The sequence below is a fragment of the Dendropsophus ebraccatus genome, chromosome 8 (genome assembly GCF_027789765.1).
Source record: "Dendropsophus ebraccatus isolate aDenEbr1 chromosome 8, aDenEbr1.pat, whole genome shotgun sequence".
Taxonomy (NCBI): domain Eukaryota; kingdom Metazoa; phylum Chordata; class Amphibia; order Anura; family Hylidae; genus Dendropsophus; species Dendropsophus ebraccatus.
In genome coordinates, this window is record NC_091461.1 from 54314025 (window position 1) to 54340224 (window position 26200).

General features: G+C 43.0%; 1 protein-coding gene across 7 annotated transcripts in view; it reads right to left on the reverse strand.

The window, feature by feature from the left end:
- Positions 1-26200, reverse strand: part of PLCE1 (phospholipase C epsilon 1) — a 196236-nt gene that overhangs the window by 109005 nt on the left and 61031 nt on the right. The window lies entirely within an intron of this gene.

Consider the following 26200-nt stretch of genomic DNA (forward strand, 5'->3'; position numbering starts at 1 on the left):
TAGAGAAAACACAAGCAGTTCAGCCCCCCCCTCTGCAAAGGTCACAGAACATGCTTTCAAATGGGTTATATACATAGACTATGTATGGGGTTTCAGACTATGTATGGGGTTTGTTGAAAAGCATATCACTAAATGCTGTAAAAAACAGCTCATGTAGATGGCTACGTCCATAATCATCTACTAAATGTTAAAGAAAAATTACAATCAAAAAATAGAAACAGATTAGGGAAAAAAAACACGTCTCAGCATCTGGACCAAATCCGTTTAAAAAACAAACAAACCTAAAGGGTAGGTTCACATTGCGTTTTTGTAGACCATTTAATGGAGGAGAAAAAAAATAATGCATTTTTTTTTGTGTACCTTAAAAATAACCATTGAGAAACAGATCTTTTTTTTTAACTGCTGCCCGATTCCCGTGTATGGCACTGTTCTATCCACGGGTACCAGCCAGGGCTGAAGCACAGGAGGCAGGCTGGCCTGCCCTCAGTGGGAGGGAATTCCCTCCCCTCTATGACGCGGCTTCATTAGAATCAATGGAGCCGCGTCCTAGAGGGGCGGGGGATTGCGCCCACCACGGGGGGGCCAGCCTGCCTCCAGTGCTTCAGCCCGGGCCCGGTACCAGTGGATAGAACGGCGCCGTACACGGAAACTGGGCTGTGGTTAAAAAAACGGCTTCCCTGTGACTGTGCCGTTCTATCCCTGGGTCAGATTAAAGAGGATGTACCTGATAATACATTCTCTTTAAACGTGAAGTGTGACACTACCCTAAGTGCCATGTTACCAAGTGTTACTTCCTTTTTTTTTTTCCTTTTAACATGGCATTAATTCATGTCAATAGATTGCACTGGTCTTAGTCCATGAGTTATAACTATAGTCTTAGACTTCTAAATACAGCCTTACTACTGCTATCAATCTATCTGGCTGGGCATCGAAGCATGCTGCCCAGAGCTGGCTGCGATGGCAGCGGCTATCAGGACTGATACCTGGTGTGATCTTCACTTTTTGTATGTCTGAACGACATATCAAAAGTTAATGGAAAATGACTACCACAAAAATCAGGATCATGTGGTCATATGATTATGTGAAATATATATATACATACACAAAGTATCCAAATAAGGTACTCTAGTTTCTAATTTAGAATATTTTTTAGAAAGTCATTACCTACAAGTGCAGAGAACATTATCTTGATGTTTTTAGGACTGACTGGGTGATCATAACTTCTTGTGTGTAAGAGTAGGGAGTTCAGTGAGCTATCTCAGATGCTATACTCAAAGTATGCTCACTTATACACAGGCTACTTTCACACATTCTGTAGTTTCGTCCGTAATTGTGGATCTGCAATTACAAATTGAGGGCTCATTGATTTCAATTGGGCTGTTCACGCTGCCCATGGTTTTACAGATAATCCGCAAAAATGACTGACAAGCTGTATTACGGACCATAATTGTGGCACAGCTTGGCCCATAAAAGTCTATGGAAACGTTTGTAAATTCTATGGAAGAAAAGTCCATAACGACCAAAAAGCCATAAACAATACCGATAAGTAACGATTTTAAGCCATCCCACTTATTTAACCATCACCTTCTCCTACTTTAGAGATTATCTGTTGGTGTAATAAGGCCCTTACCTAAACATAACTAATGTCGATGAACCAAACAAAGCTAATACTATTATTCCTGACTGGATTACATTTCCATGATCAATAGGTCGCACAAACCTGGTCGCAGATAAACGCCTGTAGGATAACCGTATTAGTCTACTAAGCCGCAAGAATCTCTCCAGAGTAAATTAAATTCCGCCTGACTCTGTGGAGACACCTGGATTAAGTTAATAAGCAAACGTGCAATACATTGTTCATGTAAGTCAGGACTGTCTTTCCTGTACTCCAAATATATTCCAAAAGCATGCAGGCAGCCAAACCTGATGGAACGCTTGGAAAATGTTGGCACTTCATAAACAATAATAGTAATAACAAGCATTGTCTCTGAAGCCAGAGTGCAGACAGGCTGTACCGTAAGCTGAATGATAGAGTGAACCACTTCACATGTACATTGCTACGCTGAATTATACACAATAATAGCAGCACAACTGTCATCAGTAACATGCCACAAACTATATTCACGTAACAGTTTACACAATACAGGATTTGCACTGCTCTTTCTAATGCCATGTTTCATATATACCTGTAAATCATTTGTATCTACTGTATGCATCTTGCTGTGTGTGAAAAGTGTACGTGGACCTTTAAATAAAGAATTTAAAAAAAATATATGTGGAAACAAGAAATAGAAATGCAACATATATGTCCTGCTTATTATTATGCCTCTAAACTTCATGCACTTTGTGGGTTAAATACAGGAATACAGCACACACACACAGACAAAAAAAAACACTTAAAGCATGTTATATACTAGTATTCTGGATGATGTTGTCTAAATAGTCTAAAAAAATCTGTTTCCTATAGCTGCCACATTTTATATAATAAAAGAATAAATCCTAATAAAATAGAAACGTTATAACAACATAGGAAAGGCACGACATCTGAGGGTTACTTGCTTTATTACTTTTGTACAAAAAAAGAAAAAAATTTGGCTAAAACGATGCTTTCCTTGGCATTGACTTCTGTAACATGCCAGTCCCTGCTGGGTTTTGAGAACGCTTCCTCTACAAACATGGACTTCTTATAATCTAACAAACGAAATGCAGAACGTACGTCTAACTGTACAAAGTATATACTCACATAGAAACAGACATACATTAGCATAGTAGTTATCTAATGTCTCACTAAAGATGACAAAGTACACCATCGATATCAGGGAACTACATCTATAAAGTACAATAGATCAGTACGTTGGGATTTAAGCCACAACTCATAATACTTCATCAAACAATGTAAAAGTCAAGAAATCCAAACTGCTCAATGTAAGGAAGTGCTTAACCACTTGTCACCCAATAAAAGTAGATGCTATCTTACCTGTCAGTGCACCTTCCACTGGAGAGTCATATCTCCCTACAGTCCAGGATGAGCAGGTCCTGGAGAGTGAGCGCTCCTGAATGACAGCAAGCTGCACTTGTCCACACGAACTGTCAGAGAGCAGCTGCTCAGATTAAGGCTGCAAACTATGGCCAAATGCATAACTAGCATGCTTTGTGTAAGCCAGAAGAAGAAATGCATTTGGCTCGCTAGTAACAAGGTCGAAATACCCACCTCCCCCCAATAAAAGTCTATTCTATGACTCAGAAGAGGAAGTGCAGCATTAAGACACTTATAAAACCCTCCAGACAGGGAAAAGGGCAGATGGTTTTATACAGATAGAAATCTATGGAAGCTATTATTCCATAAACAGGCTGATATGTGGACATGGTAGAAACCATATATAAAAGCCCACCCTGTTATCCAGACCAGATTGTATGTGATGGATTTTAAGATTATGCATAATAACAGTTTTCAATGAGTAGACCACCCCCAAAGGAAACCATTTTTAATGCAATTTACAATGTTATTCTCATAGAGGTTTCACTGTATTTTATACCTATACATGGCTGGGTCAAAGCATCGCTAAAACTGCAGGCTGTTTGTAGGGTGTTCCCAGTAAGGGTGCATTCACACTGAGGAAAAGAGTTGACTCAGCTTGGGATTCCGTCTGCCTAAGTGTCTCAATGTTAAAGTGTCACTGTCGTTATAACTTTCAAAATCGAAATCAACAGTAGATGTGATATAAAGCAAGTTTGCAATTTACACTCTTTTTTTTTTATTTTTTTTTTTTAGTTATGATGGAAAACGGCACTTTCTTTTTTCAGACTTTTTTTTCTCAAAAAACAGGAAACAGTCAGAAAACAGGAAGTTCTATGTATTCCAGGCCATCTGAGCGCTCACAGAGAAGGCAGTCATGTGACTGACGGACACATTGAGCCGGGACTCTCTGTACTGGCCGGAATTCCTGTGATTAGTCTGTTTGGTTCAACCAGCACAAGTCCGAAAATCTGCCTTCAGGGGTCTGGACCTGGATTTCTGGTAAGTATAGCTTTGTTTTACAGCAGGATAACAAAAGAAAATGAATGTATATTGCAAACTTGCTTTATTTCACATCTACTGTTGATTTAGATTTTGTTATAACGACAGTGACACTAAGTATAGGATACCTCCACTCTCTGCTGAAAGAATTGACATGACAGAATTGAAAAACTAGCCACGTGACATCAGGGATATACACAGATAACCATATACTAGCCACGTGACATCAGATATACACAGATAACCATATACTAGCCACGTGACATCAGAGATATACACATATAACCATATACTAGCCAAGTGACATTAGAGATATACACATATAACCATATACTAGCCAAGTGACATTAGAGATATACACATATAACCATATAATAGCCATGTGACATCAGAGACATGTCAATTCTTACAGCGGAGAGCTGTGGCGACTGGAGACTTAAAGGGGTTGGCCACTTTATAGTAAAACTGCTCAGTGTGCAGTATTAGTAACTGTACTCACAGCACATACCGACTGTGTACCTCAGAGCTAAAATCAGGCTCCCCTCTTTCACTCTGTCCATAAAATGTCCAACTTGGAGGAGCATGTGACCATGCCCCACCCCTAGTGTCCTTCATAGGCATATACAAGCTCAGTGGTGGACACTGGGGGCAAGGCATGGTCAAATGCTCCTCCATGTCGGCCATCTTATGGACAGACTCACCACAGATCAGGACGGCAAAGCCTGGAGAAGGGGAGCTCTATGAGGTACACAGGGAGCTGCAGTCAGTAAGTGCTGTGAGTATAGTTACTAATATTGTACACTAAGCAATTTTGCTATAAAGTGGTCAACCCTTTTAACATTGAGACACTTAGGCAGTTGGAATTCCTAGTGGAGTCTGCAGCGGGGATGCCGCTCAGAATTTCTGCCTCTTTTCCTCAATGTGAGAGCACTCTAAGGGTAGCTTCACACGTACCGGATTTCACACAGATGCGTGTATGGGACCCAACCCCTTTAACCCCTCCGCCGCCAGCTGCCCGCAGCCCCGACCCTGAACATACATTACCTGCTCGGCGCTGCGGCTGTGTGACGCTCCCAGGCTCCCCTCGCTCCCCATCAGCCAATCAGTGCTGCCTGATTGGCTGATGGGGAGCAAGGGGAGCCAGGAAAGTCACACACAGCCGCGGCGCCGAGCAGTTAATGTATGTTTTGGGCCGGGGCTGTAGGCTGCGGGGGAAGGGGGGGGGGGTTGGATAAAAGGCCCATTAGGCTCAGGTACAGGATCCGCAGTGGATTTCACTGCAAATTCCCAGTGTGAAATCTGCTGCGGATCAGGTACGTGTAAGGCTACCCTAAGGGAGAACAACCAGTGAACTGGATCTTGCGCGTCTTTATGTCCCCATCAATAACTGACGGTTCGCCCATCAGTTCTCTCTCCTGCTCATCTCTATGGGGAGGGACAAGCCACAAAGAGAGAGGTCTCACTGTGGTTTATCTCAGAAGAGCTTTGATGTCACTGCACGCAAGATTTGAATGGTGCCACAGAACCAGGATGAAGCCGTGTTGTGGGACACACATCATTGGTAAATATATGCGCCATAGAGAGATATATACAGTCTTTTTTTTGTTTCAGGGGTCCCATCTCGACTAATATAGTTAAAGTTGTAGGGCTATATTTGCAAATACATTCATATAGCAAACTTACCTCCTTCTGATATTCCTGCTCATTTCCTCCCACTGTTGACAGCTAACCCATTGGCTACGTTACAAACCACAACCCCGCTCTAAAAGCGGTGGTTGGTAGCGGTCAACAAGATAAGCCAGAGTATCAGAAGGAGGAGGCACGTTTGCTGTATGAATGTATTTGCAAAAATATTTTACCTGATGAGCCCTAAAAGTTTAACTATGTTGGTTGAGATTAGAATACCCCTTTAACTTATAAATGGATTTTCTGTATGTGTTTTCCCTCTGATCTGCCTCTTTGTTCTAAGCAGATTGGTGATTCTATTAAGCAAGCACAATTAGAATTTTATACTGCTTATCCTGTGCAGTAAGATGGCAGAACTGTTTGTGTGCCAACTGCACAGGAAAAGAGAGCGACACAGCATGTCAGCACTGTAGCGTGAAGATTTCGACTTCAAAGCTCCCGGCATCATAATTAATCATGATGCTGGGAGTTCCGCATACTGGTCTGTAGAATACCTTCAGTGCACAGACCACAATCACAAAAGGTGTAAATGCCCCCTTTTAGTCTGAAGGAAAAAAAGGAAAAGGGGGGGGGGGGGGGGGACTGAATCACATAGGGTTCGGGAGACAAGTATTTTTAATAGTAAACTACTCTGTAAGATAAAGAGAACCTAATCTGAAGTTTTGCCACATTTCCCACATTTTATGCGCAAGGCAAAATAGCTCAATGTTTGCTGTTCTACACAAACTGCAGAAAAAATGTGGTAGAACTGTATTGTGTGAACACGGCCTTAGTTAACACTTCAGGTTTTAGCTGCTAGTGTAACCCTGACAGCAGACTTGGGAGATTCTCAATCTACCACTTTGGTCCATAGACGATAGGAGGAACAGTTAGGGCCCTATTACACAGGACGATTATAGTGTGAAAAATTGTTCTGTGTAATTGCAGGCACGAACGAAAAATCGTTTGTATGTCGTTGATCGCTGATATAGATCTGAACCTAATATCGTTAATGGTTCGCTGTAATTCCACGTTCGTTCGTTAGTTTTTTCACTAATCGCTCAGTGTAATAGCACTTTGTTCATTGTGTTTCTGGGATCAGAAGGAATAAACGATCATAGTAACGATCACAATAACGATCGTAGTAGCGATCGTAACTAAGGACCATCGTGTAATGTGGTGAACGATTTTAGGTTAACGATAAACAATCTCGTTTGTGGTCATTTATCGTTAATCGTTAAAAATCGCTCAGTGTAATAAGACCCTTAGTCCAAGATTACATTGTGGACTGCAATTAGGCATCAGTATAGCCTAAGGGCCTTATTCCACCGGACGATTATCGTTCGCATAATCGTTAATGATTAACGATCTGAAATGACCGCTATTGCGAAAGACCTGAAAACGTTCACTCATTTCCATGGAACGATAATCGTTACCTATGATTGTATTTGCGATCGTTTTTTCTTCGCTATTCCTTTGCTATTGCGTTTGTATCTACTGTGAATGACGTCTTATTCAATGCGAATGTTTTGCGAATGTTTTGTGAACGAGCAACGATAAAAATAGGTCTTGTAAAGCGATCAACAATTTCTCGTTCGGTTGTTAATCGTTAACTGCATTTCAACTGAACGATTATCGTTTAGATTCGAACGATTTAACGATAATGTGAACGATAATCGTCCGGTGGAATAGGGCCCTAAGTGAATGTAGAAGACTATTGCTTATATAGGATCTGGGCTACATTCTTTTCACCCCCCCCCCCCCCCCCTTTTTTGTCTTTTTTTTTTCTAAACACTTTTTACTTTGTGTTCACTTGTTTTATGTACATTTTATCCTGGTGCTTGGGAAAGAGGAGAATTATATTAGGATACTTTGTTTCAGAGCTGTTCTTGCTTTTTTCTTTTTTAAGCCCTGGATGTATTGTTACACTCAAGTATACTTTATATCTGGCTATTAACCTTGTGCTTTTGAGAGTCGTTACTAGACTATGAACATAAAGAATCTCACATGTGGTCAAAAAAATAAAAAGTCGTCATACCAGAGTTTCAGGATTATTTATTAATTCGGAGCACTGCTAATCCCTGTTGGACAAAAAAACTGTTTAAAGGTGTCAACATTTGTCTTTTATCTGGGAAACACTAGGCGATGAAAAACCAGAATCTCTTACAGAAAGAAAGGACAGTTTATGTAATGTTATCGCTTAGTTACAATCATGTAAAACTGGCCAAGAGGACTGCAAGTTGTAATATTGACTTTAGGAAAATAAAAAACCCTACTACACTCACCATGCCCACTCCAGCTCCCTCTGTACCCCCTGATGACACGCTCACCCGGTCCCCCTGATGGCTCTATAACCATACTGCAGCCAATCACTGTGGCATCGGTGGGTTTGAAATGTAATCAGGACAGTACATTAAGGGTAAACAGAGGGACCAGGGTATATTGGTATGCTGGCACTGAAGCAGGTGAGGTGAGTACAGTGTAGTTTATTTTCTAGCCCTAGAATCCAGCATTTAGTATTTTTTTACATTGGCACTACGGTCCATCCTTTGATCACTCTTCAGGTTAGACTAGTTATGAGGCTGTTTGCATTATTTCAAGCTGATTTAAAAATCACTGAAGGGCCCATTCCTGTGGTGGGCTCCCAGTAAAGGGGTACTGGGAGCCCACCACAGGAATGGGCCCTTCAGTGATTTTTAAATCCGCTTGAAATAATGCAAACAGCCTCATAACTAGTCTAACCTGAAGAGTGATCAAAGGATGGACGGTAGTGTCCTATATCTGATCTTCCATAGAAAGCAGAAGTCTCACAATAGGAAGTCACCACATATGTTAACTCATCTCCCACAAAGAAACAATTTTCAAGGGCGAATGCTAGAATTCTTAATGTTCTTTTGGAGCCAACAAAGAAAAGTTTATGCACTTGTCATTGTTCCCTTGTGAGTTCTTGGCTCTAAATGTACAAATTGTATAAAATGCCAGACCTTGGATTGAGAAGGTGACATTGATAAACAGCCACTGGCCTATGTATGTATACAAGGGGTCCAAAAATATTTTCACCCCATACATTCCAAATGTTTAGCAAACACACGAACAGGTTTAGCTAAATGCTTTAACGACGACTATGGAAAAAAACAGTCCCTCTTCTAACCGATTGTGGACTGCTAATGATTTGTTCAACAGGTGGTCTTTGATGTTTGTTGGTTAAAGTCAAGGTTGGTAGGTATTCTATGGTTGAAGGATTGTATATCACTTGAAAAAGTGAAAACATGTAGTGGGTGTTTTATACAAAACATCTTATTGTACCTGTTTGCCGACACTATTCCTCATGTGATCTACGAATTGCAAAGCCAACACCATTTTTTGGAGTGGAGTGCTGTTGTTTGTTGCTTAGTCACACTTTTTGATGATTTTTTAGCTGTTTGCTAACAGGGGAAGAGGGAAGCTTCAATGTAGGTTCAGGAGAACGTTGGCATTGATATGGGCATTTGCATTGTGATGCTGGAACGTTGGGGTGGGTGGTGTTGGTATCTAGAGAAAATAACTCAGAATTGTCTACACTTTACAAAATACAAAGTGTGCTAGGATCATCTGGCTTTGGGAAAGGACAGCTTGCATAGATTTCTGCTGGCTATTATTTAAATGGTGTAAGCTAAAAGGCCTTTTTCAAAGGCTGATTACTATCCTGAAGCACTGCAGGGAACGCTCCTATGGCTGATAATCTGCCTGTGTAAAAGACACAGCGATCAACTGAGGACAGGGAAAACCCTGATCCTTGGCTGTGTATCTGAAACATGCTTTAAAACAGTGCTTCTCAAATCCAGTCCTCGGGCCTCTCCAACAGGTCATGTTTTAAAGGATATCCCATACAAAGAACAGCAGTGATAATACCTGATGCACTGAATATAGTTATATCACCTGTGAAATATTAAGGAAATCCTCAAAACATGACCTGTTGGTAAGGCCTGAGGACTGGAATTGAGAAGCTCTGCTTTAAAATGTATCTTCTTTGGCAATACATCTTCCTGTGTTAACAGGGGATGTTGGGCCAATACCGATAAAGGGAAATGGACAGCACAGATATCCTTGCTGTCTCGTTCCAGTACATACTTCCCTAGTGCACTCTTGCTGTGATTCAGCATCCTATTTCTCCAGCTCTCCCATCCAGCCACTGTCTCTTTAGGCCCTGCCTCCTCCAGAATGACAGTTGAAGAAGGTGGGGCCAGAATATACAGCGGCTGGGGAAACAAGATGCTGGATCACAGCAGTAACACACTAGGTAAGTATGTAATGTTAGTGATCTGGAAGCTAACAGCACGGATGTATGACAGAACAGAAGTGCTAAGACCCTTTTTCTTCCTTACTGTAGAAACACAGAAAGCCTTATGAGTGCCAGGTCTTATTTGCCATTTAGCATGCACATGATCGATTACTCTGATATAGATGGCTTAAGGCCTTTTTACCTTGCCCAATTTTGAGGTGAATAAGCTTTCACAGAAACGCTTGTTCCCAGTAACTGGCCAGTAAATGGGCCAGCCACCAGTTTGTTGACTGTTTGAATCATTTGTGCACATAATAAAATCACTGTTATTGGCCATACACTGTCCTGTGTAAAAAGGTGACACTGTATGTGGCTAATAATGATAAAGTGAAGGCTACACGACTAATCGAGCCTTTAGCAAAAGATTATTGTCTGCAGTCTGCCCTTGTAAAAATGGCCCTTAGTCTAAGTTCCAGAAAACACTCTAAGTTTTAGGTTTCAGCAAGTAAACAAACGCCAACCTCATTTCCAGTACATTACCGTGTAGACATATCTCACTGACTAAGCACCTGCACATGTTTGGTATGTCTGCAAAGAGTCTCACGTCAGAGGAGAAGGCATCTGTTGTATACTGCCAGTCATGGTATAGTGACCTCCCCTCTGCCATACAATGTCTGAGGTAGAGTACAACATAGAAAAATAATCCCACATAATGATAACAATATAAAATGTATCTGTTTTAGTGAATCACCTTCAAAAAACAATCCAATACACCATGTGCTTTACCACAGACGCTGGAAAACTGACAGATGTATAAAATCTAATGCAAAGAAGTGAACCAGATCACAGCTTTTGTTTTTACAAGGCCGCACTAGAAAATGAAAGCAATCACTGGTGGCGATTGCAAAAAGATTTCCCTTTGTAGTAGTTTTTATTCATTTATTAATGCTACTTTTCAGGGGGGACAGCATGGGCTGTCAAATGCGCACACAAGGGGGGGGGGGCACCAAATTGAATCTTTGCCCAGGGTGCAGGAGAGCCTAGCTACACCTCTGCGTAAGCGATGTCCGTGCTGCCCTTTCTTTCGCATAGAAATTAATAAAGTTTATACTTGGGTGTCCAGGCTCCCCCAGTGTCCTACAGGCTTTATCCCACGGTTCCTGCTCCTTGCAGCCACCTCTGACACTTCCTGGGGGGAGCAGGAAACGTGGGATAAAGGCTGCAGGACACCCTGACAGAGCCTGGACATGCAGGTATAAACTTTATTTCCTTACAATGTCATCGGCCACACATCGCAATTACACATATTGATGTGGGGTTGGCAACCAATCTGCTAAAAGACAACGATCAGCCAAAGATCAGCTCTTTGGCTGATCGTTGTCTTTACTACCCATTTATTATCCTGTTATATCTTCAATTACCCCAACCCAACGTAATAGTGGGGTGTTGATCGCCAGACATGGCAGCCAGGGGTCTACTAAGGACCTCTTTGGCTTCCATGATCAGTGGGATGGTACAGTTAAATAAGCAACTAGATGGAAGGTTTTCATAGTGGGTGGGGGGCAGGTGGGAGGGGTGCTGGAAAAGTCACTAGCCAAAGTAGTCTTTGTAGAAAATGATGACTGGAAAACGTATCATGGCAGTCTGCATTAAATAGACTTGTAGTTACTGGCTGTAACTGGTTTAGGGACCCATGGATGTGTTCATGCAGTAATTCTTAATAGAACGGAAGTGTATGGATTATCACATTTTTTGAGCTATAGCTTTAGTTGTAGTTCAAATAACTTACAGTATGGGAAAAGCAGCCAGAAAAGAAATAAAATAATTTTATTATAGCTTTATCTAATCACTAACACTTATACAGTCAATTCTCTGATAAAATCTGTGATTCTGACAGATTTAGCAATGGTGAGCGCTCTCTTTCAACAGCATCTTCTACAGCCAGCATGGTGAAAGACTACAGGTCTGGAGGATTTTTTTTTGTTTTGTGTTTTTTTTTTACCTAGAATAAATAGAAATTGTAAAACTCTTATTGTGTACTGTATCTCCCCATGTGCTTGTCTTTATCCACAGCACAAAGGCAAGAGCTGTCAAAAGATTACATTTATGTCTACTACTAGTTTTTTTTTTTGCCTCTTTTCAAAATGATTGGGCTCCTGCACATGACAGAGAACAACAGAATCCAGAAAAAAAACAAGACAGCTTGAATAAAGCAATGAAGCTGCTGCGGTGCACACGTGAGCCAATGTGGAGTCATGGCATGCCAGTCAGGTGGCCAAACAATTACCAAAACAAAAGCTTAACCAACTATAAAAAATAGACCACACCGGGCTGAAAAAGTTTTTAACCTTAAAACACAAAATCAGCATTATATTTTGTGTGAATTAAAGAGATATACCAACCAATAATCTTGGTGACCTAGATTGTTCAATTATATCAAAGAGAACCGTTTTGCATTTCTTACAAAGTGGGCATTATACATATAACAGCCTTACAGATTCTGTGATTCTAAAAAGACCAAAAGCGATGTGGTCATATAGTAAGAATTATAGGTATACATTTTGGCATGTGTTATGCATCAAAATATGCTCCACAATATGTGTACAACCCATGCTCACTGAGAACACAATGGGCACACGCACCACAATTTGGCACATATCATGCACTTTCAATATATTGAAATAAGGCTGCTGCAAATGAGACAATCAGACAATGGCCAGTTCAGATGATATGTTTGCTATTTATTAATTTTGGTACAAACAGTGTCGGACTGGGGTATCTGGGGCCCACCAGAGGAAATGATCCTGGGGGACCACCAATAAACAACCAGTGAGAAAAGACATGTCAGTCAGTGTTAGTGCAGGTTCTATAGCTGGGGGCTCACCGGAGAATCCTCTGGTCCTCTGGTGGGCCAGTCCAACACTGGGTACAAAAAGTCACCGATAGGTGGCACTGCAGCAGTAAGGGACTTTATTTGCATAAATTGAGGCTTTCATGTTGCCTCCTCACTTAAAGAGGTACTCTGGACGGGGGTTATTTTTAGAGTATGGCCAGGGAAGGGGTGGAAATAGAGGCCGTTGGTCACTTACCTCCCCGATTCCAGTGCCAGGTCCCGGATCATGCTGTCCCGTTCTCCCATCCGGCCGCCGCTTCCTGGTCTGAGCTGCGGCTTGAGACGTGACGACTAAAGGCAGCTTAGCCATTTAGCGGTCGTAGCAGAGTTTGCCTCGGTCACTGAATAGCTGAGCTGCCTTAAGACGTCACGTCTCAAGCTGCTGCTCAGACCAGGAAGTGGCAACGGGACGGAAGAACGGGGCGGCGCGATCCGGGACCTGCCGCTGGAACCAGGGAGGTAAGTGACCGTCGGCTTCTATTTCCACCCCTTCCCCGACCAAACCCTAAAAATAACCCCTTTAATCTGTGTGACTTCTACTTATAGGTACTGTTGAGCAAACGTGACAAACTGTTTGGATTCAGCAAGGCTCCATGACCAAGAGGGACATATTAAACTTTTGTAGTGGTGACTTTTGTACTTAAAATTTTTATTAGAAAAAAAAATAAAAATGGTGAGCACATCATCTGATGTACCAGTTGTCCGATCTGCAAGGCCACTGTTTTTCCTGCTGTAGGCTTCTGGCCATGCATAATCACCATGTGTGCCTCACTTTGGTAAGTGCTTATACAACTTTTAAAAACCTTTTTCACAAATCCGTAAAATGTGACCTAAAGAAAAGGATTACCATGGATTATCTTGGAAACTATGCTAATACAATATTTGGAACACACAACAAAACATCCTTATAAATTACTCAAGATAAAACCAATACATTACACCAAATTGGTCGAGGTGAAAAAAAAAAAAAGTTGCTCCCTACAAATCCCAGCTATGTGCAGTAGGACAGCATGCTTAGTTTATCCATCCTTTAAACTCAATTGCAATTTTTTTACCCACACATGGCATACTCCATTGACTTTCATGGAGGAGACTAGATTTGCTGCTGATGTTAGCTACATTTTCTGGTGTGCACAGCTATCAATGCCTGTCTATAGGTTATTTAACGTATACTTTTTATGCTCACATGCATCTTATGTATTTGATATAATGAATGAAGCATTTGTATTTTTATTACTGTTGTGTCAGTCTACAACTTTTATACCAAACTGACTTGTAATAGCAAAGTATGGTAAACCAAAACCCCAATGTATCAGGGCACATCAATTACTGTATTTTGTACCCAGCATTAGCACACTTTCTGGGCTCCTTCACAACACTGAAAAATAAGAAGGTGACACAGCTTACCTCTATAGCGATTCCCTAGTTAGCAAATGGCCCTGAGTTCTGCAGCTATAAGCAAAGATTTAACCATGTACAGAGAGAGACTGGAGGGGAAGGTTGTTGGCAGAGAGAGAGACAAAGTCTTTCTGTTTACAGGACTTGGAAATGTTAGCTCTATGACAGCTTATATGACTGACAATCCTACAAGAGAAATGTAGAAAGTAACTACAAACTAAGGGCCTTATTACACGGAGTGGTAATTTGCCAAATCAGGCAGATTCGGCAAAATATTGAGTGTGATAGAAACACTGATCAACGGAAGAGCCGATCATCGACTGATCGTCTATTAGCAAGTTTAAAAATCATTGTCCGCCAACCGCGCTTTGCTATGTGGAATAGTGATGTGCGTCAGACGGCTGATGACAGTGTAAGGAGAATACTAAAGTTTATATTTACGTGTACAGGTTCCCCAGTGTTTTCTGCTCCCTGTAGCCACTTTTGACATTTCTGGCCTTTTACCTGTACTGACAGGCCACTAAGCCAATCACTGGCTACAGTGTTGTCTCATCTCTGTCAGTCATTGGCTTAGCGGCCTGTCACTGAAGAGACGTGGCCAGAAGTGTCAGATGCTGCTGCGGGGAGCAGGAAACACAGGGGAAAGGCACCAGGACATCAGGAGAGAATGGGTAAGCAAAAACTATTATTTTCTATGTGGGTCATAGGGGTACTAACTCATTAAGGAGAGTTCGTCATAAAGATGTATGGAGACTTACAGCCCATTGCTGCTCCATTGAGAATTCTGGGAAGAAAGGATATGCAAAATAGCTCTCACACCTCTTGAGCAAAGAGATGTCCCTTCAAGTCAAGTCTCACTCAATCTTGGAGTCTTAGAACATTGACTGGGGATTTTATGCCAAGCCAAACAATCTCTCCAATAGGAAAGATTTCCCATCACCAGACAGCTGTTTCGGGTTGTTGCCCTTCTTTAGTGCAGATCAGGGTGTTGGCTGGCTAGTGAGAGGTCCATCGACGTGGGTAAAAGGGGTACTAACTCTAATTAACCCCTTGCCTCTAAAGCCTGTTTTGGCCTTAATGACCAGGCTCATTTTTCAAAATCTGACCTGTCTCACTTTATGCGCTTATAGCTCAGTGATGCTCTAACGTATGCTAGCGATTCTGAGATTGTTTTTTCGGCACATATGACACTTTATATTAGTAGCAAAAGTTGGTCACTACTCTGTGTATTTTTTGTGAAAAAAATCAAAATATCATGAAAAATTAGAAAATTTTGCATTTTATGAACTTCTGAAATTCTCTGCTTCTAAAAAAGGTAGTCATAGCACATAAATTAGTTACTAAATCACATTACCAATATGTCCTCTTTATTCTGGCATAATTTGGGAAACATATTTTACTTTTTTAGGGTGTTACGGGGCTTAGAAATTTATTAGCAAATTATCACATTTTGTGAAAATTTTCAAAACTAGGGACCAGTTCTTTTTTTAAATTGATTTAGAAGGCTTGTATACTGGAAACCCCCATAAGTGACCCCATTTTGGAAACTAGACACCTTAAAGAATTAATCTAGGGGTATAATGAGCATTTTAACCCTACAGGGGCTGGAGGAAAGTATTCACAATTAGGCTGTAAAAAAATCGAAAATTTAAATTTTCAAATAATATATACGTTTAGATTAAAGTTTCTCATTTTCAAAAGGAACATGAGAAAAAAAGCATGCCAAAATTTGTAACGCAGGTTCTCCTGAATACAACGGTACCCCATATATGGGCGTAAACCACTGTATTGGCACACAGCCGGGCTCAGAAGGGAAGGAGCGCCAATTAGCTTTTTTAATGCAGATTTTGCTGAAGAAGTTTCTGAGCGCCAGGTGCGTTTGCTGAGCCCCTGTAGTGTCCGCAGAATAGAATGCCCCCAAAAGTCACCCCATTTTCGAATGTACACCCCTCAAAGAATTCATCTTTGGGTAGGATGAGCATTTTGACCCCACATGCATTAGAGGAAAGTATTCAAAATTAGACAATAAAAATGAAAAACACGAATTTTTCCAATAATATTTTTGTTTAGTTTAAAATTTCTCAATTTCACGAGGAACAAGAGAAAAAAGTACCCCAAAATTTGTAATGCAGGTTCTCCTGAATACAACGGTACCCCATATGTGGGCATAAACCACTGTATGGGCACACAGAAGAAAAAGAGCGCCAATTAGCTTTTTCAATGCAGATTTTGCTGAAGAAGTTTCTGAGCGCCAGGTGCGTTTGCAGAGCCCCTGTAGTGTCCGCAGAATAGAATGCCCCCAAAAGTCACCCCATTTTGGAAAGTACACCCCTCAAAGAATTCATCTTGGGGTGTGGTGACCATTTTTACCCCACGGGTATTAGAGCAAAGTATTTAAAATTAGACAGTAAAAATGAAAAACTTGAATTTTTCCAATAATATGTTTGTTTACTTTTAAATTTCTCAATTTCACAAGGAACATGAGAGAATCTGCACCCCAAAATTTGTAACGCAGGTTCTCCTGAGTACAACGGTACCCCATATGTGGGCATAAACCACTGTATGGCCACACAGGAGGGCTCAGAAGGAAGGGAGAGCCAATTAGCATTTTCAGTTCAGATTTTGCTGAAGTAGTTTCTGAGCGCCAGGTGCGTTTGTAGTGCCCCTGTAGTCTCCGCAGAGGAGAACCCCCCCAAAAGTCACCCCATTTTGGAAAGTACACCCCTCAAAGAATTCATCTTGGGGTGTGGTGACCATTTTGACCCCACAGGTATTAGAGGAAAGTATTTAAAATAAGACAGTAAAATTGAAAAACTAGAATTTTTCCAATAATATGTTCGTTTAGTTTAAAATTTCTTAATTTCACAAGGAATGGGAGACAAATTGTACCCCAAAATCTGTAACGCAGCTTCTTCTGAGTAAAACGGTACCCCATATGTGGGCATAAACCCCTGTATGGGCACACAGCAGGGCTCAGAAGGAAGGGAGCGCCAATTTGCTGGAGCAAAACCGCAGCTAGTAATAGTTATTACAATAGCGCAGTTACTAAAATACAATAAAAAATGAGATTACAGGTAATGTGGGGTGGTCATGGGCAACCTGGTGTGGTTATGGGCAACCTAGGGTGGTTACAGACAATCTGGGGTGGTTACGGGCAACGTGGGGTGGTTATGGATAAACTGAAGTGCTTATAGGTAATCTGGGATGGGTACCTGTAATTTGGGGTCGTTACAGGCAATCTGGCATGGTTTTGGGCAATCTGGAGAGGGTCACTGGCAATTTGGGGTGGTTAGAGGCAACGTGCGGTGGTCAGAGGCAACGTGCGGTGGTCAGAGGCAACGTGCGGTGGTCAGAGGCAACGTGCGGTGGTCAGAGGCAACGTGCGGTGGTCAGAGGCAACGTGCGGTGGTCAGAGGCAACGTGCGGTGGTTAAGTGCAATCTGGGGGGTTACAGGCAATCGGGGCTGATTACGCACCATCTGGAGGGGGTCACCGGCAATTCGGGGTGGTTACGGTCAACATGTGGTGGTTACAGGCAACGTGCGGTGGTTATGGGTAATGTGTGGTGGTTATGGGCAACGTGCGGTGATTATGTGCAATCTGGCGTGATTACGGGCAACCAGGGGCGGATACGGGCAACCTGCGGTGGTTACGGGTAATCTGGGGGGGGTTAGGGGTAATTTGGGAGTAAACTGCAATTATTACTATAATAAAAAGTGTGTGTTTTATTTTTTTGTATGTTTGTCACTTTTTGTACTTTATACATTCATTTTCACTGTATTACTATGATTACTGTGATATTTTCTATCACAGTAATCATAGTTCAGTGACAGAGACCAAATTGGTCTCTGTCACTTTAAATTTTCAGAGCTGGCTGGCGGGGGACACATTAGAAGTGGCGGCGGGACATTGAATCTCCCCATAGACGCTGCGGTCGCATTGACCGCGGCGTTTATGGGGTTAACTGCCCGCGGGGAGCGCGGCTCCCCTCCGGGCAGAGGCAGCGGGAGGATGCTATGTGACATAGCCTCCTCCCGCTGCCCGATCACCGTTAGGGACAGCGGGGGGAGGCAGGGAAGCCATGACGTTTGGGGAACGTCATGTTGCGGGAACCACTTGTTTTACATGACGTTCCCCAAACGTCATTTTGCGGCAACGGGTTAAGGATAGTTTGTCATAAAGACTTATGGAGACTTACAGACCATTGCTGCTCCACTAAGAGTTCTGGGAAGAAAGTATATGCAAAATAGCTCTCACACCTTTTGGGAGATGTCCCTTCACAGGGGACATGCAGATGTCCCTTCGCAGGGGACATGCAGATGTCCCGCGCAGCCCTGGCTACATGTACCACTAACATACTTGCAACATACCCCATGTACCACTTACATACTTGCCACATACTGCATGTACCACTAACATACTTTCCACATACCACATGTACCACTAAGTCAAGTCAAGTCTCACTCAACATATGCAAAAGCAAGGGCTGCATGGAGGTCGCTAATGATGTCCGCGCAGCCCTGGCTACACGATCGTCAAGCCTTGTAATAGGCTCAGTAAGCTAGATCGCTCACCTGCTAGATCGGTGCTTGCTTACACTTCCCATCGGGCTGTGTAATACGCCCCCTAAAACTAAACAGTGATCCTTACTTGAAGAGGCTAGGTCTGGCTACTTCACTGACGTTGACAAACACATGATGTTGTCTACACAGTATTTTTGCATATTTGTCTTCCCAAGGGGCAATGTTTCTAGATTCAATTTAGTTGAGAAACATGTGATGGAGTCTTTGTTGAGTTTTGGTTAATCGTTTTGGTCAACTAACACTAAACCATAAAATAAAAACATGGATTTAACAGTCAAATTGTAAATATATTTAAAATTCTCATTTGCCAAGTTTGTCTACGATTTTTCTTCTATGATCTTTGATGTTGGTTAAGAGTAAGTTACCAAATTTCTTACTGAATCTAAAGCTTGGTAGATACATATAAGGAATTATGGAACAGGAAAGACGGGAGAGCGTTCTTGTATTAATGGGATGCCAGGAAATTATTTGGACTGTTGGAAAGGAGCAAATGACTTCACTGTAAACAAACACTACAGCAATGATCATGAAGCTCTTCCCCATCAGAAATATTTAATTGAATTTCCCTTACAATGGTTTTAGTGGCATTGCTCTCTAGTTACTAAGAGGATAATAACATCATAGGAGTTCACAAATGAATACTGTAAAAATACATAAATTTGGCTGCGGTGTTGTATCACACAATGTTTACCTAAATGTAAGTTGAGGAAGTAGAGCATAGTCGTCCATTGAACAAAACCCAGGTTTTAGGGATTGTTCATTTCCATTGTTCCCCACAGTCATAGCAGCTTAAAGACAAAAATGATAGCAGTCTGGATGTGTCAGATGACCGACACCAGTGGAGCCCAATAGACCTCATTAACTTCATGGGTATTCTGGCTGGTGCTGCTTCTTGGGGAGTAACTGGCTGAAAAGGCAGGAGCTGCTCCAAATCATACATCTTAGAGCAGGGCCGGACTGGGACTTAAAATCAGCCCTGGCAATCAAACCCCAGCAGCCCACATATCATATCCCTCCCTATATATCATGGATAGCGGTATAAAATACGAGCTGTTGCAAATTCTACTTTATTTAGCCATGTCCCCCACTACTCCCTTTAACATGTGAACCCCACCATCAGCACCTAAAAATAATGCTATAACATAATCTGCTGTGGATTTGATGCAGCATATTTATGCACTCATTCAACTGATTAAATCAGAAGCATCAAATCCGCATTGGATTAGGTATGAACGTGCCCTTAAAGGGAACCTGTGAGGTCTATACAAGGTAACACAGCTGTAGATCCCAGCGTACAGATCAGGGATCGGATCTTTAGTCCACTGTAAACCTCTATAATCTTTCTTTTCATTACCAGCTGAAGTGTCACAGAGGTGGAGCCACAGCAGCACTTTCTGCCCCGCCCCTTCCTGCTCTGACTGATGGACGTATAGGTTAGTGCTGCTGCTGCCGCTGCTGTTGTGAAACTTTAGTTGGAAATGAAAAGGACAATTATATAAGTTTACACTGGACTAAAGATCAGTGATATCTCCCTCACCCCTGTCTGCTAAGAGCTACAGCCCTAGACCTGGTACGGACCTCACAGATTCCCTTTATAGGAGAAAAACATGGCCACTTTCTTCCAGAAACAGCGCCACACTCTTCTTCAGTTTGTGTGAGGTATTGCAGCTCAGTTCCATTGAAGTGAATGGAGCCAAGTTGTAATAACCATACACTGAGGACAGGGTGGTGCTGTTTTTGGACAAAAGTTACAATATTTTTTAAATACCTTTTATCCTGACTATGTTTGCACTCCATATAATGGCAGTCAAAGCTACATAATAAGCTGCTAGATAGCCATTTCCTACTGGATATCCATCTATCTATTAATCTATCTATCTATCTATCTATCTATCTATCTATCTATCTATCAGTAGGGCCCCAGGAAAAATTGAAGGATATATAATGGTAACATGGGTAAGAATTTTCTGTGCATGATAATACTGTCATAGTTAATAACACCAGTAAACAAATATTATCACCACACTGTACACGTTACTGCCATACTGTCACTAAGCAAACCCACCAATATTGCCAATACTACCAGTATATAAGTAACAAATAATATCACCACACCATGAGCACGGCCATTACCACCACATAATGACTAATACCGCTACACTGTGACTGAATACAATCCACATATATATCCATATATAAAATCCATATATATATATCCATATATACAATCCATATATAAAACACTAATATTACCAATAATACGAGTAATACCATCACACCATGCCCACTACTCCCACCATACAGTGACTGGATAATACCACTATACCATCACACCATGCCCACTACTCCCACCATACAGTGACTGGATAATACCACTATACCATCACACCATGCCCACTACTCCCACCATACAGTGACTGGATAATACCACTATACCATCACACCATGCCCACTACTCTCACCATACGGTGACTGGATAATACCCCTATACCATCACACCATGCCCACTACTCTCAGCATACAGTGACTGGATACCACTATACTGGCACCAAATAACAGCCACTATATAAAGACCAATATTCTCCCAAAGCAGTGACCATAGAACACAGGTGTTACACTCTGTCCCTCCAGCTGTTACAGAACTACAAATCCCATCAGGACTGGACAGGTAAAGCATGACGGGAATTGTAGTTTTGCAACACCTGGAGGGCCGGAGTGTGACACCCCTGATACTGAGGTAGATCCCAGCTGTATAAAGGTTCTGCAGACATTATAAGTGATTATAGTGCAGTTACATCCTGTGACTCACAGTAGGTGTCTTCTCTGCATGACGAGACGTCCACTTTTCCTTTTCTTCTCCATCTGGCTCCGGCCATCATGAAGGCTTCTCTGGCCATGACTCCTCTCCACGGGATCTGCCAGACAGACATTTTAGGCTTCATGCTCCAGCAACATCCTCATCTATACATCCCCCCATATAGAATAGCCCCCCTGCTGTACATCCCCCCCCCTATAGAATAGCCCCCCTGCTGTACATTCCCTTATATAGAATAGCCCCCCTGCACCCCCCATATAGAATAGCCCCCTGCATCCCCCCATATAGAATAGCCCCCCTGCATCCCCCTCCTACATAGAATGCCCCCTGCATCCCCCTCCCGTTTAGAATAGCCCCCTGCATCCCCCTCCAATATAGAATAGCCCCCGGCATCCCCCTCCGATATAGAATAGCCCCCCTGCATCCCCCTCCCATATAGAATAGCCCCCTGCATCCCCCTCCTATATAGAATAGCCCCCTTGCATCCCCCTCCCATATAGAATAGCCCCCTGCATCCCCCTCCCATTTAGAATAGCCCCCTGCATCCCCCTCCCATTTAGAATAGCCCCCTGCATCCCCCTCCAATATAGAATAGCCCCCCTGCATCCCCCTCCCATATAGAATAGCCCCCTGCATCCCCCTCCCATATAGAATAGCCTCCCCTGCACCCCCCTCCCATATAGAATAGCCTCCCCTGCACCCCCTCCCATATAGAATAGCCTCCCCTGCACCCCCCTCCCATATAGAATAGCCTCCCCTGCACCCCCTCCCATATAGAATAGCCCCCTGCATCCCCCCATATAGAATAGCCCCCTGCATCCCCCTCCCATATAGAATAGCCCCCCTGCATCCCCCTCCATATAGAATAGCCCCCCTGTCCATCCCCCTCCCATATAGAATAGCCCCCTGCACCCCCCCTTCCATATAGAATAGCCCCCCTGCATCCCCCTCCCATATAGAATAGCCTCCCTGCATCCCCCCCCCTATATAGAATGGCCCCCTGCATCCCCCTCCCATATAGAATAGCCCCCCTGCACCCCCTATCATATAGAATAGCCCCCTGCATCCCCCTCCAATATAAATTAGCCCCCTGCATCCCCCTCCCATATAGAATAGCCCCCTGCATCCCCCTCCCATATAAATTAGCCCCCTGCATCCCCCTCCCATATAGAATAGCCCCCTGAATCCCCCTCCCATATAAAATAGCCTCCTGCATCCCCCAATATAGAATAGCCCCCTGCATCCCCCTCCCATATAGAATAGCCCCCCCTGCACCCCCTCCCATATAGAATAGCCCCCCTGCATCCTCCTCCTATATAGAATAGCCCCCCCTGCACCCCCTCCCATATAGAATAGCCCCCCTGCATCCTCCTCCTATATAGAATAGCCCCCTGCATCCCCCTCCCATATAGAATAGCCCCCCTGCATCCTCCTCCTATATAGAATAGCCCCCCTGCACCCCCTCCCATATAGAATAGCCCCCTGCATCCCCCTCCTATATAGAATAGCCCCCCCCTGCACCCCCTCCCATATAGAATAGCCCCCTGCATCCCCCTCCCATATAGAATAGCCCCCCCTGCACCCCCTCCCATATAGAATAGCCCCCCTGCATCCTCCTCCTATATAGAATAGCCCCCCCCTGCACCCCCTCCCATATAGAATAGCCCCCTGCATCCCCCTCCCATATAGAATAGCCCCCCCTGCACCCCCTCCCATATAGAATAGCCCCCTGCATCCCCCTCCCATATAGAATAGCCCCCCCTGCACCCCCTCCCATATAGAATAGCCCCCCTGCATCCTCCTCCTATATAAAATAGCCCCCCCTGCACCCCCTCCCATATAGAATAGCCCCCCTGCATGGCCACATGTGAAGGGGTTAAGAAAAAAAAAAATTCTCACCTCACCTCGCTCCCAGAAGCTTCTTCCTCGGCGGTATCTTCGGTCCACGGCGGCGGCGGCGGCTCTCCTCTCTCTCCTCCAGGTCCTCAGCGGCGCGTCAGGGAAGTGACGTCACCGCTGGGGGCCTGGTGGAGGTGGCTGCAGACGTGCCTGCGCGCGGCACGTCTGCGGCCCTCGGCACTTGGGAGGGGAACAACGGGGCGGAGACACGCCACCGCAGCCCCCTCCCGCCACCACAGCCCGCTCACCTTGGCCCGGCTGGCCCGCTCCTGACGTGCTCCGCCAATCAACGAGGGGCCACAGCGGCGGGCCGCATCGGCCCCACGTTGATTGGACTGGAGGAGCATGTCAGGAGCGGGCCGCAGCGGTGATTTTTTTTTTTTTCTATTAGACAGCCCGGGCGGCCCACAGACTGGTAATCTGGCCAGCCCAGCGGGCATTTGCCCGCCTTGCCAGATTACCAGTCCGGGCCTGTCTTAGAGGCAGGAAGGAGAGAGGAGGTCATGGGGGGATGGAGGCAAAGAGTCGCTGTGGGGGAACGGGGCTAGACATTAATGTTTTTAGAATAGATTTCTACCAAGGAGTTTGTAATTTTAAATTGCTTCAAATTATATACTCTATTCTAAAATGTATAAAGCTTTAATTTTTGGCCTAGCGGGCGGTGTGAGGTGTCATTTTTTGCACCATGATCTGTACTTTCTATCAGTAGATTGATTATATGCAACTTTTTGATCACCTTTTCTTACAATGTTTCTGGATTTGGTGTGGAAAAAAAAATCAGCGATTTTGCACTTTGGAGTTTTTTTTGTGCTTACACCGTTTACTGTGCGAGATCAGTAAGGTGATAATTTAATAGTTTGGGCGATTACGAACGCAGTGATACCAAATTTTATTTATAAAATGGGAAAAAAGCCACATACTGCATGTACTACTAACATACTTACCAAATACCCCATGTACCACTAACATACTTGCCACATTCCGCATGTACCACTAACATACTTGCCACATACCCCATGTACCACTAACACACTTGCCACATACCCCATGTACCACTAACACACTTGCCACATACCACATGTACCACTAACATACTTGCCACATACCACATGTACCACTAACATACTTGCCACATACCGCATGTACCACTAACATACTTGCCATATACCGCATGTACCACTAACATACTTGCCACATACCGCATGTACCACTAACATACTTGCCACATACCGCATGTACCACTAACATACTTGCCAGATACCGCATGTACCACTAACATACTTGCCACATACCGCATGTACCATTAACATACTTGCCACATATTGCATGTTCCACTAACATACTTGCCACATACCGCATGTACCATTAACATACTTGCCACATACCGCATGTACCATTAACATACTTGCCACATATTGCATGTTCCACTAACATACTTGCCACATACCGCATGTACCATTAACATACTTGCCACATATTGCATGTTCCACTAACATACTTGCCACATACAACATGTGCCACTTACATACTTGCCACATACAGCACTGCATGTTCCATTAACATATACAACACATGCCCCATGTACCACTAATGTACTTGCCACATATCCCGTGTGTCACTTACATATTCATCACATGCCCATTGTGTCAATAACACTTACCACATACAATATGTGCCACTTACATAATCAGTACATACTACATATGCCACTAACAGACTTGCTACATGCTTTTTATGCTACTCACACACAGACCTCATTAATACATTACAAACATGACACTCATTGGCCATGTTCACACAACGTCAAAAATAGAGAAAAGGCACGCTTTTGCAATTTAAAATAATGGCCGTTATTACGATTTAACTGACTGCAAAGCTTTGCATTGAAGTCAATGGAAAGACATCTAATTCACACTGTATTGAATAACGGACAATATCACCGCGAACGTCAAAATAATGATCATGACAATTATTTTCGGACGCCTTTTGCAAACAGCGGACTTTTTAATAAGTTGTTCACACAAAGTTTTTCATTTTTCACCATTCTTACTCCGTTTTTACTATTAAATTCAATGGGCTTTTCAATTAAGACCCAAAGGGCAAGTAGTAACCCCAAACTAGAATAATGTACAAACACCAGTCATTGCACTGAGGGGAGGCCAGACAGCTAAATGACGGCCGTTATTTAAGACTCAAAATGACAGACATTTTTAACAGAGCTAAAAAAAACGTTGTGTGAACATGGTCATATATTGACATAGGAAGTTTTTCCTATAAATTTTATTTAAAAATCAGCCAAACTTTGGCAGGAACTCCCTGCTATGTAATGTTTATAGGGGCCTTTCAAACCAAATCTTCATGTGAATGGGTGCTCTGAAGAACGAATTAACCAACAACTATTAAAAGTTGTCTGTTTTGGACTTTTTATCAAATTTGTTGGATGAAATAATACAGCATGCTGCATTGTATTTGTTTTTTGTTCTGATAAATGACAGACTCCATGACACAGAACCCTAATAATCCCAATTAAAGTTAATGAGGTCTGGCAGGCACCACCGGTATCTGTCATGTGTCATCATTGTAATCTCTCTGTTCCGGTGACGTACCAGAAAAATGTAAATGTGAATAAAAATGTCAACAGAGCCTTAGAGAGAAGACATACAATAAC